General features: G+C 40.3%; 1 pseudogene; it reads right to left on the bottom strand.

Moving 5' to 3' along the window:
- Window positions 1-10,837: 10,837 nt before the first annotated feature.
- On the bottom strand, window positions 10,838-10,979 carry LOC145343636 (U2 spliceosomal RNA; annotated as a pseudogene).
- Window positions 10,980-11,292: the final 313 nt, after the last annotated feature.

Raw genomic sequence — 11,292 nt, 5'->3', positions numbered from 1 at the left:
TGGAATAGTATTGCAGAGGTCTTGCAATCAAGCTGTACCAAGCTCAGGAATTCAATCATTTTAGTGATTGGTAGATTAGTACCATATCATAAAAACTGCTAGATTATAGTAAAATCCAATTATTTAATTTCTCCAGTGAAAGAAAGCTCTGGTGGTTTATGTGTGACTCCAGTATTTAGATGATTGACTTGTTGGGATTAGATTAAACATTTACAAACATTTGAATTATGAGCAGGAGTAGGTCACTCGGCCCCTCAAGCCTGCTCGGCCATTCAATAAGATCAGGAATGATCCAATTGTAACCTCAATGTCACATTCCTGCCTACCATCGATAACCTCTCACCCCCCTGTCAATCAAGAATCTATCTGGCACTGCCTTAAAAATATTCAAAGACTTTGTTTCCCCTTTTGTTTGAGGAAGAGAATTTCAGAAACTCATGACCCTCAGAGAAAAAATTCTCCTAATTTCTGTCTTAAGCTCCTTATTTTTAAGCAGTGACCCCTTAGTTCTAGACAAGTTCCAGACAACACCCTCTCCACATCCATCCTGTCAATACCCCTCAGGATCTTAAAGGTTTTGATCAGGTTGCTTCTTACTCTTTTAAACTCGAGTGGCTACAAACCTAACCACTCCAACCTGTCTTTATTGGACAACCCACCTATTCCTGATATCAGTCTAATAACTATTTTCTAAACTGCTCCTAACACATTGACATCTTTTCTTAAATAAATAGGCCAAATACTGTACACAGTACTCCAGATATGACCCCACTAATGCTCTATAACTGAAGCATAGCCTGCCTACTTCTGTAATCAATTCACCTCACAATAACTAATAATATTCTATTAGCTTTCCTCATACCTTGCTGTACATCAATACCAGCTTTTTGTGATTCATGCACTAGGACACCAGATCCCTCTGCACCTCAGCGCTGTGCAATCTCTTACCATTTAGATAATAAGCTTTTTTATACTTCCTGCCAAAATGGATAATATCATACTTGTCCATATGATATTCCAACAGCAGACTTGCAGAAACCCTAGACTATTGGGATTTTTCAAGGATTATGCTGAAGTTGCAGCAAATGTACAGTCAGTGGAAGCAATCCTCTCAATACCCTCAGGATAGCTACAGATGGATACTAAAGACAGACATTAGACCATCGATGGACAATAGACCAGAGATGGACAATAGACTAGAAATGGGCGACAGACTAAAGGTGGGCAATAGTCAAGTGATGGGTAATAAACTAGAGAACACACTGGGTCGTTGGGGCAATCAAACTCCATCTCTTAGAGGTGGGTCCTGGAGAATGCATAATGCACTCAGGACTCCTGTGTGAAAGAAAAATATCAGCACTGGAAGGAAGAGGAGTGGGAGAATTAAAAAGTGTAAAAAATTGAGAAAAGATATATTCAATTTAAAATAGCATGGGAATTTTTACTTTCTAAAAATAAAACTACAGGCTGACATATTTGATTGGTATGGTGCTTTGTCAGGAGTACCCATGAGTTGAAAAGTGTCTCTTTTTCACAGATCAGTGGATCATGGTGTCTCACTACCACAAGCTGACAGATCAAAGTGCCTCGCTTTAACTGAGACACATACATTGAGAAGTTAAAATGCAATAGCTTTATTCTAGCAGTCTGGCAGATCATTATTACCTGACAGATTATTAGAGAAGTGCTACTGAATAAAACTATAAATCCACTCGATGTATCCACAGATTGGCAGGTCAATAGCGAACTGATGGAATAAATGAATTTCGTTTTGATTGCCCTTCCTGTCCTGAGATCAAACAATGAAAACACATTTAATCATTAATCTTTCTTGGCAACAGAATGGGTAGCTTTATGAACTGATTATTATTTTCATAGAAAAGCATTTTGCAAACCCTTTTGAAAATACACAATACAGTACATAGAATTAGATTGAAATATCACTGAGAAATTTGCATTTGATTTTTCTTTTCTGAAGCAGAAAATGTTTTATTTATGAAATTGCTGACACTGAAATAATAGTATTAATCATTGGTGATTATAACTTAAGGTTTTGTCCAAACAGTAACACTTAAAATGGCAATCTTTATTGACATCTTCCCCAAAAATACAATGGGAAATTGGGCGGCATGATAGCACAGTGATTAGCACTGCTGCCTGATAGCCCCAGAGACTGGGTTTGATTCCCAACTTGGGTCACTGTCTGTGTGGAGTTTGCACATTCTCCCTGTGTTTGCATGGATTTCCTCTGAGTGCTCCGGTTTCCTCCCATAGTCCAAAGATGTGTGGGTTAGGTGCATGCTAAATTGCCCCTTACTGTTCTAGAATGCATAGGTTAGAGGGATTAGAGGGGTAAATATGTGGGGTTACAAGGATAGGTGGGATTGTTGTCAATGCAGACACGATGGGCTGAATGGTCACCTTGTGCACAATAGGGAATTCTATGAGGTGTGGTGCTGAACTCTACAACTTAGAAGAGTTTCTAATTTGACTTCTGCTCTGAATTAGCCAAAATTAACTAAGAGCCTGTATATGGCTGCAGCATCTGCATCTTGAAGGGGACAGAGGGAGAACGTTCCCTTTCCCAATCAACGTCCAATCATCCGTCTAATTGTAGGTAAAAGTCGACAGTTTTTGGAGCGTTCAAGCACTGGGTGAAGAGAAGACCGAGTCCCTCTCTGATGAATCATGGTTGATTAAGCTGCCAAATGCTCCAACTACTCAGATGCAGACATGAAGAATGGTCACGTGGAAGTAGTAGTGGAGAAAAGCTGATGCCTGCAGAACCAACCCAAGCATGAACCACCAGCTTCAGGAAAAAAAAAGGAGGAAATTGAAGGAGCAAAATGAATCAAGGAGGATCCGATATTGATTCTTGTTAAATAATGAAAATCTTGTCATTCAAATGTAAATTATATTGGAAATACAACAGTTAGAAAATTTACATCCACAGATAAGAAATACATTATTTAGATTATGGCACAAAGTGCTTAAATAATGATTGATTAAGTTAACTAGGTAATATTAGAACACCCTTCACTTGCCTGGATAGGTTCAACTCCAACAACATTCAAGATGCTCGACACAATCTTGGACAATTCAGCCTGCTTAATTATTACCCCTTCCACAAACATTCACACCACCCCCCCATCACTAATGGACAGTGGCAACAGAGTGTACCATCTCCAGGATGCCCTGCAGGAACTCAACAAGGTCCTGAGGCAGCATCTTCCAAACTCATAACCGCTACCATCTAGAAGGACCAGGATGGCACAGCGGCACGGTGATTAGCATTGCTGCCTCACAGCGCCAGGGGACCCGGGTTTGATTCCGGCTTTGCGTGACTGTCTGTGTGGAGTTTACATGTCCTCCCCGTTTCTGTGTGTGTTCCCTCCTGGTGCTCCGGTTTCCTTCCTTAGTCCAAATATGTACAGGTTAGCTTGATTTGCCATGCTGAGTTATCCCTCACTGTCAGAGAGATTAGCAGGGTAAATACGTGAGATTATGGGATAGGGCCTTGGTGGGATTGATGCCAGTGCAGGTTTGATGGGTCGAATGGTCTCCTTCTGCATAGTAGAGTTTCTATGGTTCTATTACAAGAGTAACTGATACCTGGGAACACCACCACCTAGAAGTTCCCCTCTAAGTCACTCATCATCCTGACCTGGAAATATATTGCTGTTCTTTCACTGTTGCTGGGTCAAAATCCTTGAATTTTCTCCATTACCACACTGTGGGTGCGCCCACACCACAGGAACTGCAGTGGTTCAAGACAGCTCACTGCCACCTTCTGAAGGACAACTAGGGATAGACAACAGATGCTGGCCTAGCCAATGATGCCCAAATGAATAAAAAAATGAAATGATTTTACAAATAGTTATCATCAGTAGCAATAATATTTTTGACACAACTGCCTTGGATGCGAATTGTTGATTAATAGAGCACAGAAGGATGCCATTGGCCCATTATGCCTATGTAAGCATAAAAGAAAGAGTTGATTGTATGATAGTAAAGCGCCTATTGTTCCTGTTGCCTTCTCCATGACAATGCCTTGACCAGAGTTGACTTGTTAACCAATCAATACTCTTTCCTCCCGTAATATAAATGTTTGTGAGCTTTTGAAATTTGATATTCTTGCATTTGTTCTGATGAACACAAGACGAAAAGCTTTAGCCACATTTCTCTCTTTGCATCAATACATGAAGAAAGAATTATCCAATTAGTCAAAGAAAGAGTTATCCAATTAGTTCCAGTACCTTGCTCTTTGCCTTAGCTCTGCATGTTTTTTTCTTTTTCAAGTACTTATCAAATTCCCTTTTGAAAGGTACTACTGAAATTACTTTCACCACCCTTTCAGGCATGCTTTGTAGGTCAGAAAAAGTCACAAATGAATGCAGGTAGCAATTACATTAAAAAATCAAATTTGATCTTTCAAATCAATTTAACATTAGGAACCTGATTCTGAACAGTTTAGAAATCTCACAATTTCAATTAAGGCAAGGGACATTTTAAAATTGGTTGATACCTTCTAAAACAAAAATTAGGTCACAGAGTTAGGAATAAAAATGCAAAAGTTGGAAATCTGAAATAAACACAGAAATGCAAGTAATTCCACAACTGAAAGAGATGGGAGACTTCAATATTTTGGTTAGTGATACCCGTCAATTAGGAGTTAGATTGAAACCGTTCCAACTTGTTTCACACAGAGCTAACTGATACCTTTTATTTGGCAATGTTGGCTAGATTCAAAGTCAAAAGGAAATGTTTGCGGCAGAAACCAGATAGACATGGAGTTAAAAAGAGCAGGTCAATTTCTTGTTGCATTCCAATTCCACAGCAACTTAAACGTTGTTGGTTTCTCATCTGCCAAAGAGCCCGCTTGAATCAAGTTACAGTCTCATACATTTATGCAGATCAGAGTCCTTTGAGTTACTTAGTATCCCAATGCTATTATAACCATAGACGAGTGAGATGTCCATAGTATTTGCAATACTTTTGCTCTGTGCTCTTCCTTGGCCGAGACCCGTTTTGAATCATGCATTCCCCGCCACCCCAATAATTTAATTGATGCTGCCTGATCTAAAATTGTGGCCAAAGAGCCAAGTACCTTTTTCCATTGGACTCATGTGGATAGTTGCATGGCAGGATATATATGAATCCCAATCATTCAAATCATCTGGATCACCCACTGGCATTCCTGGATGATGTGGGTATGCCGGCGTTGGACTGGCGTAAACACAGTAAAAAGTCTGACAACACCAGGTTTTAGTCCAACCTATTTATTTGATAATATACTCGCAAGCTTTCGGGGTTAGCCCCTTCGTCAGGTGAATGGAGAGTTCTGGCCTCAGACAGAGCATATAAAGCACAGACAGTTTAGAGATTACTGATTAGAATTAGGATTCGCATTCTAATCAGTAATCTCTAAACTGTCTGTGCTTTATATGCTCTGTCTGAGGCCAGAACTCTCCATTCACCTGACGAAGGGGCTAACCCGAAAGCTTGCGAGTATATTATCAAATAAATAGGTTGGACTAAAACCTGGTGTTGTCAGACTTTTTACTGTATTCCTGGATGAGCCAGTTGCCTACCCATTCAGTTACCCACATGGTTCCTAAAGGTTAAAACTTATAATTGCCAGTTGCCCTGTTAGTTTCAATGGCATTAATCAGGCGACTGTTTTCCACTAGTGTGTTCTGGATGTGCATGATATGAATATCATCTGTCAAATTTGCCTGAAGCATCCTTCACATTATTGTAGGAGTCACTTAGCTTTGTGTAGAACAAACTAGTAAACAGCTCATAGAAGAACCTGAAGATTGCTAACTTACTGGAGTAAAAATTGAAATTGGGCTGTGTATAATCTGCTGATATATTTTGAATAAAACTATCTTGGTAAACAGGTTTATTTCAAACACAGGATGAAAATTGATGTGAAACATCCTACGTTTACTAGATACTTGCTCTGAGTGGCAAAGAAATAGTTTTCAATGTGCAGTTGCCCTCAGACTTGCAGTGATCTTGTCTGTGGAAGCTTCCAGTCATCTGGTTTTGTTTAAATTCAATGTGCAGCGTAGAGTTTGTTAGTGGACAAGTGGCAAAGAGGCTTTTCAACAAATCAGATTGAATTATCCCCATGAGACACACAGATAACAAAACATGAAATAAAAAACAGAAAATATGAATTACATTTGAATCTTTGCGCAGGAATATAAAATCCCTACAGTGCAGAAGGAGGCCATTTGGCCCATTTGAGTCTGCATCAGCTCTTACCCAGAACATCTTACCCAGGTCCTTCCAATGCCTTAACCCCATAACTCCATGCATTTTCCTCACTAATCCCTCTAACCTGCATATCTTCGGACACTAAGAAGTAAGTTAGCATGGCCAATGCACCTAACCTGCCATCTTTGGACTGTGGAAGGAAGCCCACAAAGACATGGGGAGAATGTGCAAACTCCATACAGACTCTATGTTGCCCATGGCTGGGATTGAATCCAGATCCCTGATGCTGTGAGACCAGAGTGCTAACTACTGTACCATAATGCCGCCCAGTGTGCCATCATGCTGAACAAAATAAGGATTAAACATGTAAAAAAAATAAAAGAAGAGTAAAACAGAAGATTATGGGGGGGTTTCTCCATGCTGGCTAGCTGTCAGCGAGGGTCACAATGGCCCAGAAAAGACGCAAAATCCATTGTGATGCTTCCATCCCACCTCTCTAGCCACTTCTGGGGGGCTCGTCTGAGGAGCATTAAGTGACCTCATTAACATCTTTCAGATGGGTGGATCCCACCTGACAGATGCTGCTAACGCCAGGGGGAAATACTCCTGTTTTCCTATCACTGAGTCCCAGTTTGGGAGATTCACAGCCTCTATAAAATAAATATATTTTTAAAATCTGAAATGTTAATTTTTAGCAAAGGAAGGCAGATTTCACATTTGTAAATGACTTTTTTCTGAGTCAGAGAAGTTGTGCACTAGTGTTAACACTTACTATACTGTTAAAACAATTATTGTTGATGGCACAAAGACTATTTATCATTGGTCTTTAGAGCAAGAATAATATTTGGCCTAAGTTTATTCCATCACAGTGATTCTTATACAGATTCTATGAGTGACGACTGCAAAAGCACAGGAGTGGTGGAGTAAGGGATCATTGACAATAACTCCTAGATTTCCATATTTAACTGCATGTGTGCAGATACCCAAGGTTGTAGTCCGTTCTATACAATATAATTAGTGCGTGATGAATGGTTCAGCATTATTAGTACAGTAAAATCCAAGCCATGATCATCAGAGTAATGTAGATCTGTAAGATGCATCATTTGTTTGCTTTGCTTGGAGTAGTAAAGCTAATATCTGATTCTGCGTTTCCATTGACCCATTGGATTAAAACATACATCATGAACAGTTGGTTGACTTGTTGCCCAGAAAAATTGTTCAAAGCACTTTGTTCCCAAAGCCTGACACAGCAGGCTGGGTTTTATGGCCTCGCTCAGGCGAGACCACCTGAGGTCAATGGAGATTTCCATTATCGGACCCTTGCCCACGCCGATTCTGTGGTGGGCGAGATGGTAGAATTCTGCCATTGGCTTCATTTGTCATGAAATGGACGTTGGCCAGTTGTGTCAGAATTGAATATATAACATTCCAATAGCCTTTCCTCATCCAAATGCATCTTAAACTGCAAAGGTGCCATAGTGTTTTGATCTCCTTTCCATTTCACGTCAGATATATTTCACTGACAGGCTTTGGTGTGCTATTGGACTGATGCAGTATCAGGCTAACAATGCCTTCTGTACCCTTGTTGAAAGTATATATGACGCTGATCTTTGCACAATATACAATGTTCCTTCAATTTGATGTTGCTGAAAACCTTGAAATTAGAGACTGTGCTGGGAAAACAATCATATTTATAAAGGTTTATTAGTACAAAAGGGTCATAAATTTGAATGAGCCATTAAGTCATTCTGTGAACGCAGAATGAGCTGTACCTGGAAATAGTCATCAGAAACTAATTAAATACAGTGAGCAAATGTTGCTCAGCAAATATAACTAGTACAGGCAGGTGCATAGTATACATGGAAATAGGGTTAGAACAAATATGTTCAAACAAACATTTTAAATGTATCCTTTTATGAGATGTAGCCATCACTGGCGACACCAGTAATTTATACCCTATGCTAATTGTTGTTGAACTGCGTGGCTTCCTAGACCATTTTGGCGGCAGTTAATAGTCAGCCACATTGCTGTGGATCTGGTGTCACATGGCCACACCAGGTAAGGAGAGATTTCTTCCTGTAAAGGACATTAGTGAACCAGGTGGATTTTTATGACAATCAGTGGTAGTTTCATGGTCACTAATCCTGAGACTCACTTTCAATTCCAAATTTTGGATTTGGAGATACAAAGCAAAAGATTATCTGGGTTTCTGATGAAAAGTCATTGACCTGCAGTGTGAAATTCTTCCTCCCACAATGTTGCTGACCTGAAATCTTTCAGACATCTTCCGTTTTTATCCAAAGAGAACACGATTCTCAGCATTGCAAACAGCAAAATGGCATTATTGTACAGCTATTGCAAGCATGTATGACTTTTCCTTCAGGGAAACAATATTCAAGATTCTTAGCAGCTAGATAAATTGAAACATTCAGGATTATCACAAACTCAAAATGCCAGAAGACAGGTACTCAAGGTTCAGAGAAAAAAGAGATACACCAACAATTTTGATATAACTACTTCAGGTGGAGGAGTAACCATGCAACTGGAGTGCCCAGACAGATAGGTGGTGTCAGACAGTGTGGATTAAGGATGAATTGGAAAGATATTTGAGGGTATGGGTGAGTGAGATAGCCAAGCGATTTTCTGCTCCTATGCTTTTAAGGTTTCATTGCCAGTTGTTATTTCACCTTTTTTGCAAAAAGCAGGAGTCTGGAAGCTAATTTTCTGAGTAACCATTGACGATTCAGGATGGATGGAAAAGTGTGGACTTTGGGTCTGCAACTACGTACTAATGGACTTCTGCCATATTTCTTTATGACAGTGGAACAGGAACAACTTCAAGGAAATTCCCAACGTGTTAATTCTACTAAGATTTTCTTAAGAATTTTGTCTGAGGGCAGCATAATCTTGAAATCACCATTTCCTTTAACTTCTACTTTATGAATTTGATTAGATTTTCTGTGCAGATTTACATTGTACATTGATAGATAGATAGCAACCTTATACAGTGTAATGTGCAGTATATTATTCTGCTGCAATGCTACATCAGTGTAACCTGTTCTGTCCCTTAAGGCTGCAAGATCTGATTGCTGAAAAGAGGCACTCTTCAAAGTCAATTCAAGGATTGACAGTAACATCAAATTAATTACTTTTTTTAAAACTTGTTTTGCGTACATTGAATTACTGAAAGTTGCAGCACAGAAATAAGCCATTTTACTCAGCAAATCTGTATTGATATTGATGTTTAATCTTAGATTCATCTCACGACCATAAGCCTACCTGATAAGTATGCTTCCTTTTTTCTACTATGTATCTATCTCACTTTCCCTTAAATGCTAATCATCTCAAACACTGAGGGAAACTTACCAAAAACAACCAGACTGTTATTTCCAGCGAGAAAGCCGACCTGTTTCACTTCAGATTTTGCTGCACTCTGCCTAAAAGAATCAAGGGGGTGTGATTCACACTGTCATGCAGGGCAGTGGGGCCAGCAAAACTTGGCATCACCATCTTTAACAGGCGCAGCAATCATAACAGGAATAAACCAACTCCCCCGCAGCCCATTATGGAGGTCTCAGGGGCTCCCCTGCCCACCCCCAATTGGAGTCAGCACTTTTTTCCCCCACTGCTCCGATCATCAGCCTTTCCCTCCCCACCCTACCCACAGTCAGAGCTGACACCCATCCCCCCCATGCCTCTCCTCCACCATTGGCCAATGCTAGCATCCCCTGCTCCTCCATGCACTCCCAACGCACAGCCAAATATGAATGAATCACTATCTCCATGAGGCTCTCACTGGGGCAGGCCCCTTGGCACATTTTGGCACTGCCAGTTTGACAAAATGCCCATGCCAACCTGGCAATGTCAACCTGTGCCAAGGGGAAGTGCCAAGGGGCAGTGCCAGGCCACTGCCTGGGCATGTCCCTCTCCCCTGGGGCTATACTCACCTTTATGCCCCTGGGGAGAACCCCATGACAGGTTCATGTCTAGGTGAACCTGTTGTAAACCATGCCAATGTGTCAATGTACAATGAGAGGTCAATATATGGTGAAGAAGTGGGTTAAAATCCATTCAAATTCATAACAGGATGAACTTGGAGATGTCGCCAACAAGGGGCGGGGTAGATCCAAGATAATGATCCCACCAGCAAGATCTGTGGCTTCTGGATCTTGAGTTTCCGCTGGCATTCATCCTCTTTAGTCCTCCTACCAAAAAGTGACTCCTTCCACAGCCTGATATCAAAATTCATTTGGCATTTGAAAGCCTTGGTTGCACATTTTTTAACAGATTCTAGCAACTCGCCCACAATAGACGTTAGACCTTTATTCTATAATTAATTTATCTTCACATTTTTGAATCTGAAATAAAGTGAAATTGAATTGGAAATAAAGTGTGGTCTCACCAAGGCTCTGTGTACAGTAAAACCTCTTTACTCTTGTATGCTCATTTTTTTTTATTCCAATTCAATCAAATCAAGTCCAATTCAGAGTCTCAACAAGCTGGGACATTCCTGATCCAAGCTGACAAGACAGGGCTCTCACCTCCTGTCTTGGGCTTGATCTACATGATCCAAGCTGATTGGAGTAGGCATAGCTCCTCCTCCAAGTCTTGATCTCATTTGCACCTCAGCCAAAAGGCCGAGATGCTGCTTTTAAAAATTCCTTTAAATGAAGCTAAAACTTAACCTAATGACTTCAACCAAGCACAGCACGTTGATACTACACTTGATCTTAGCCAAAAGGTTGAGAAGCAATAAGGTCTACTTTCCTTTCCTAATTGCTTGTTGTACTTGTATGTTAACTTCCTGTGAATTGTGTGCAGAAACCCAGATCTCTCTGAATGGGAATATTTCCCAGGTTCTCACCATTCAAAAAAATCTATTTTTTAATTTTTCTTATGTAAGTGAATAACTTCACATTTGGTCACCTTGTATTCCATCTGCTTTGTTCGGCCTACTCAACGAACCTGTCTATATTTCTCTGCCAGCTCTTTGCATACTTCTCACTGCTTATGTTCCCACCTAATTTTGTATCATCAGCAAACCTGGCTATGACTTCTCATCCAAAT

The sequence above is a fragment of the Carcharhinus amblyrhynchos genome, chromosome 5, assembly GCF_965287045.1.
Source record: "Carcharhinus amblyrhynchos chromosome 5, sCarAmb.v2.hapA, whole genome shotgun sequence".
NCBI classification, from domain to species: Eukaryota; Metazoa; Chordata; class Chondrichthyes; order Carcharhiniformes; family Carcharhinidae; genus Carcharhinus; species Carcharhinus amblyrhynchos.
Note: the sequence above shows the minus strand (reverse complement) of the source record. Positions and strands in the feature narration are given on the sequence as shown.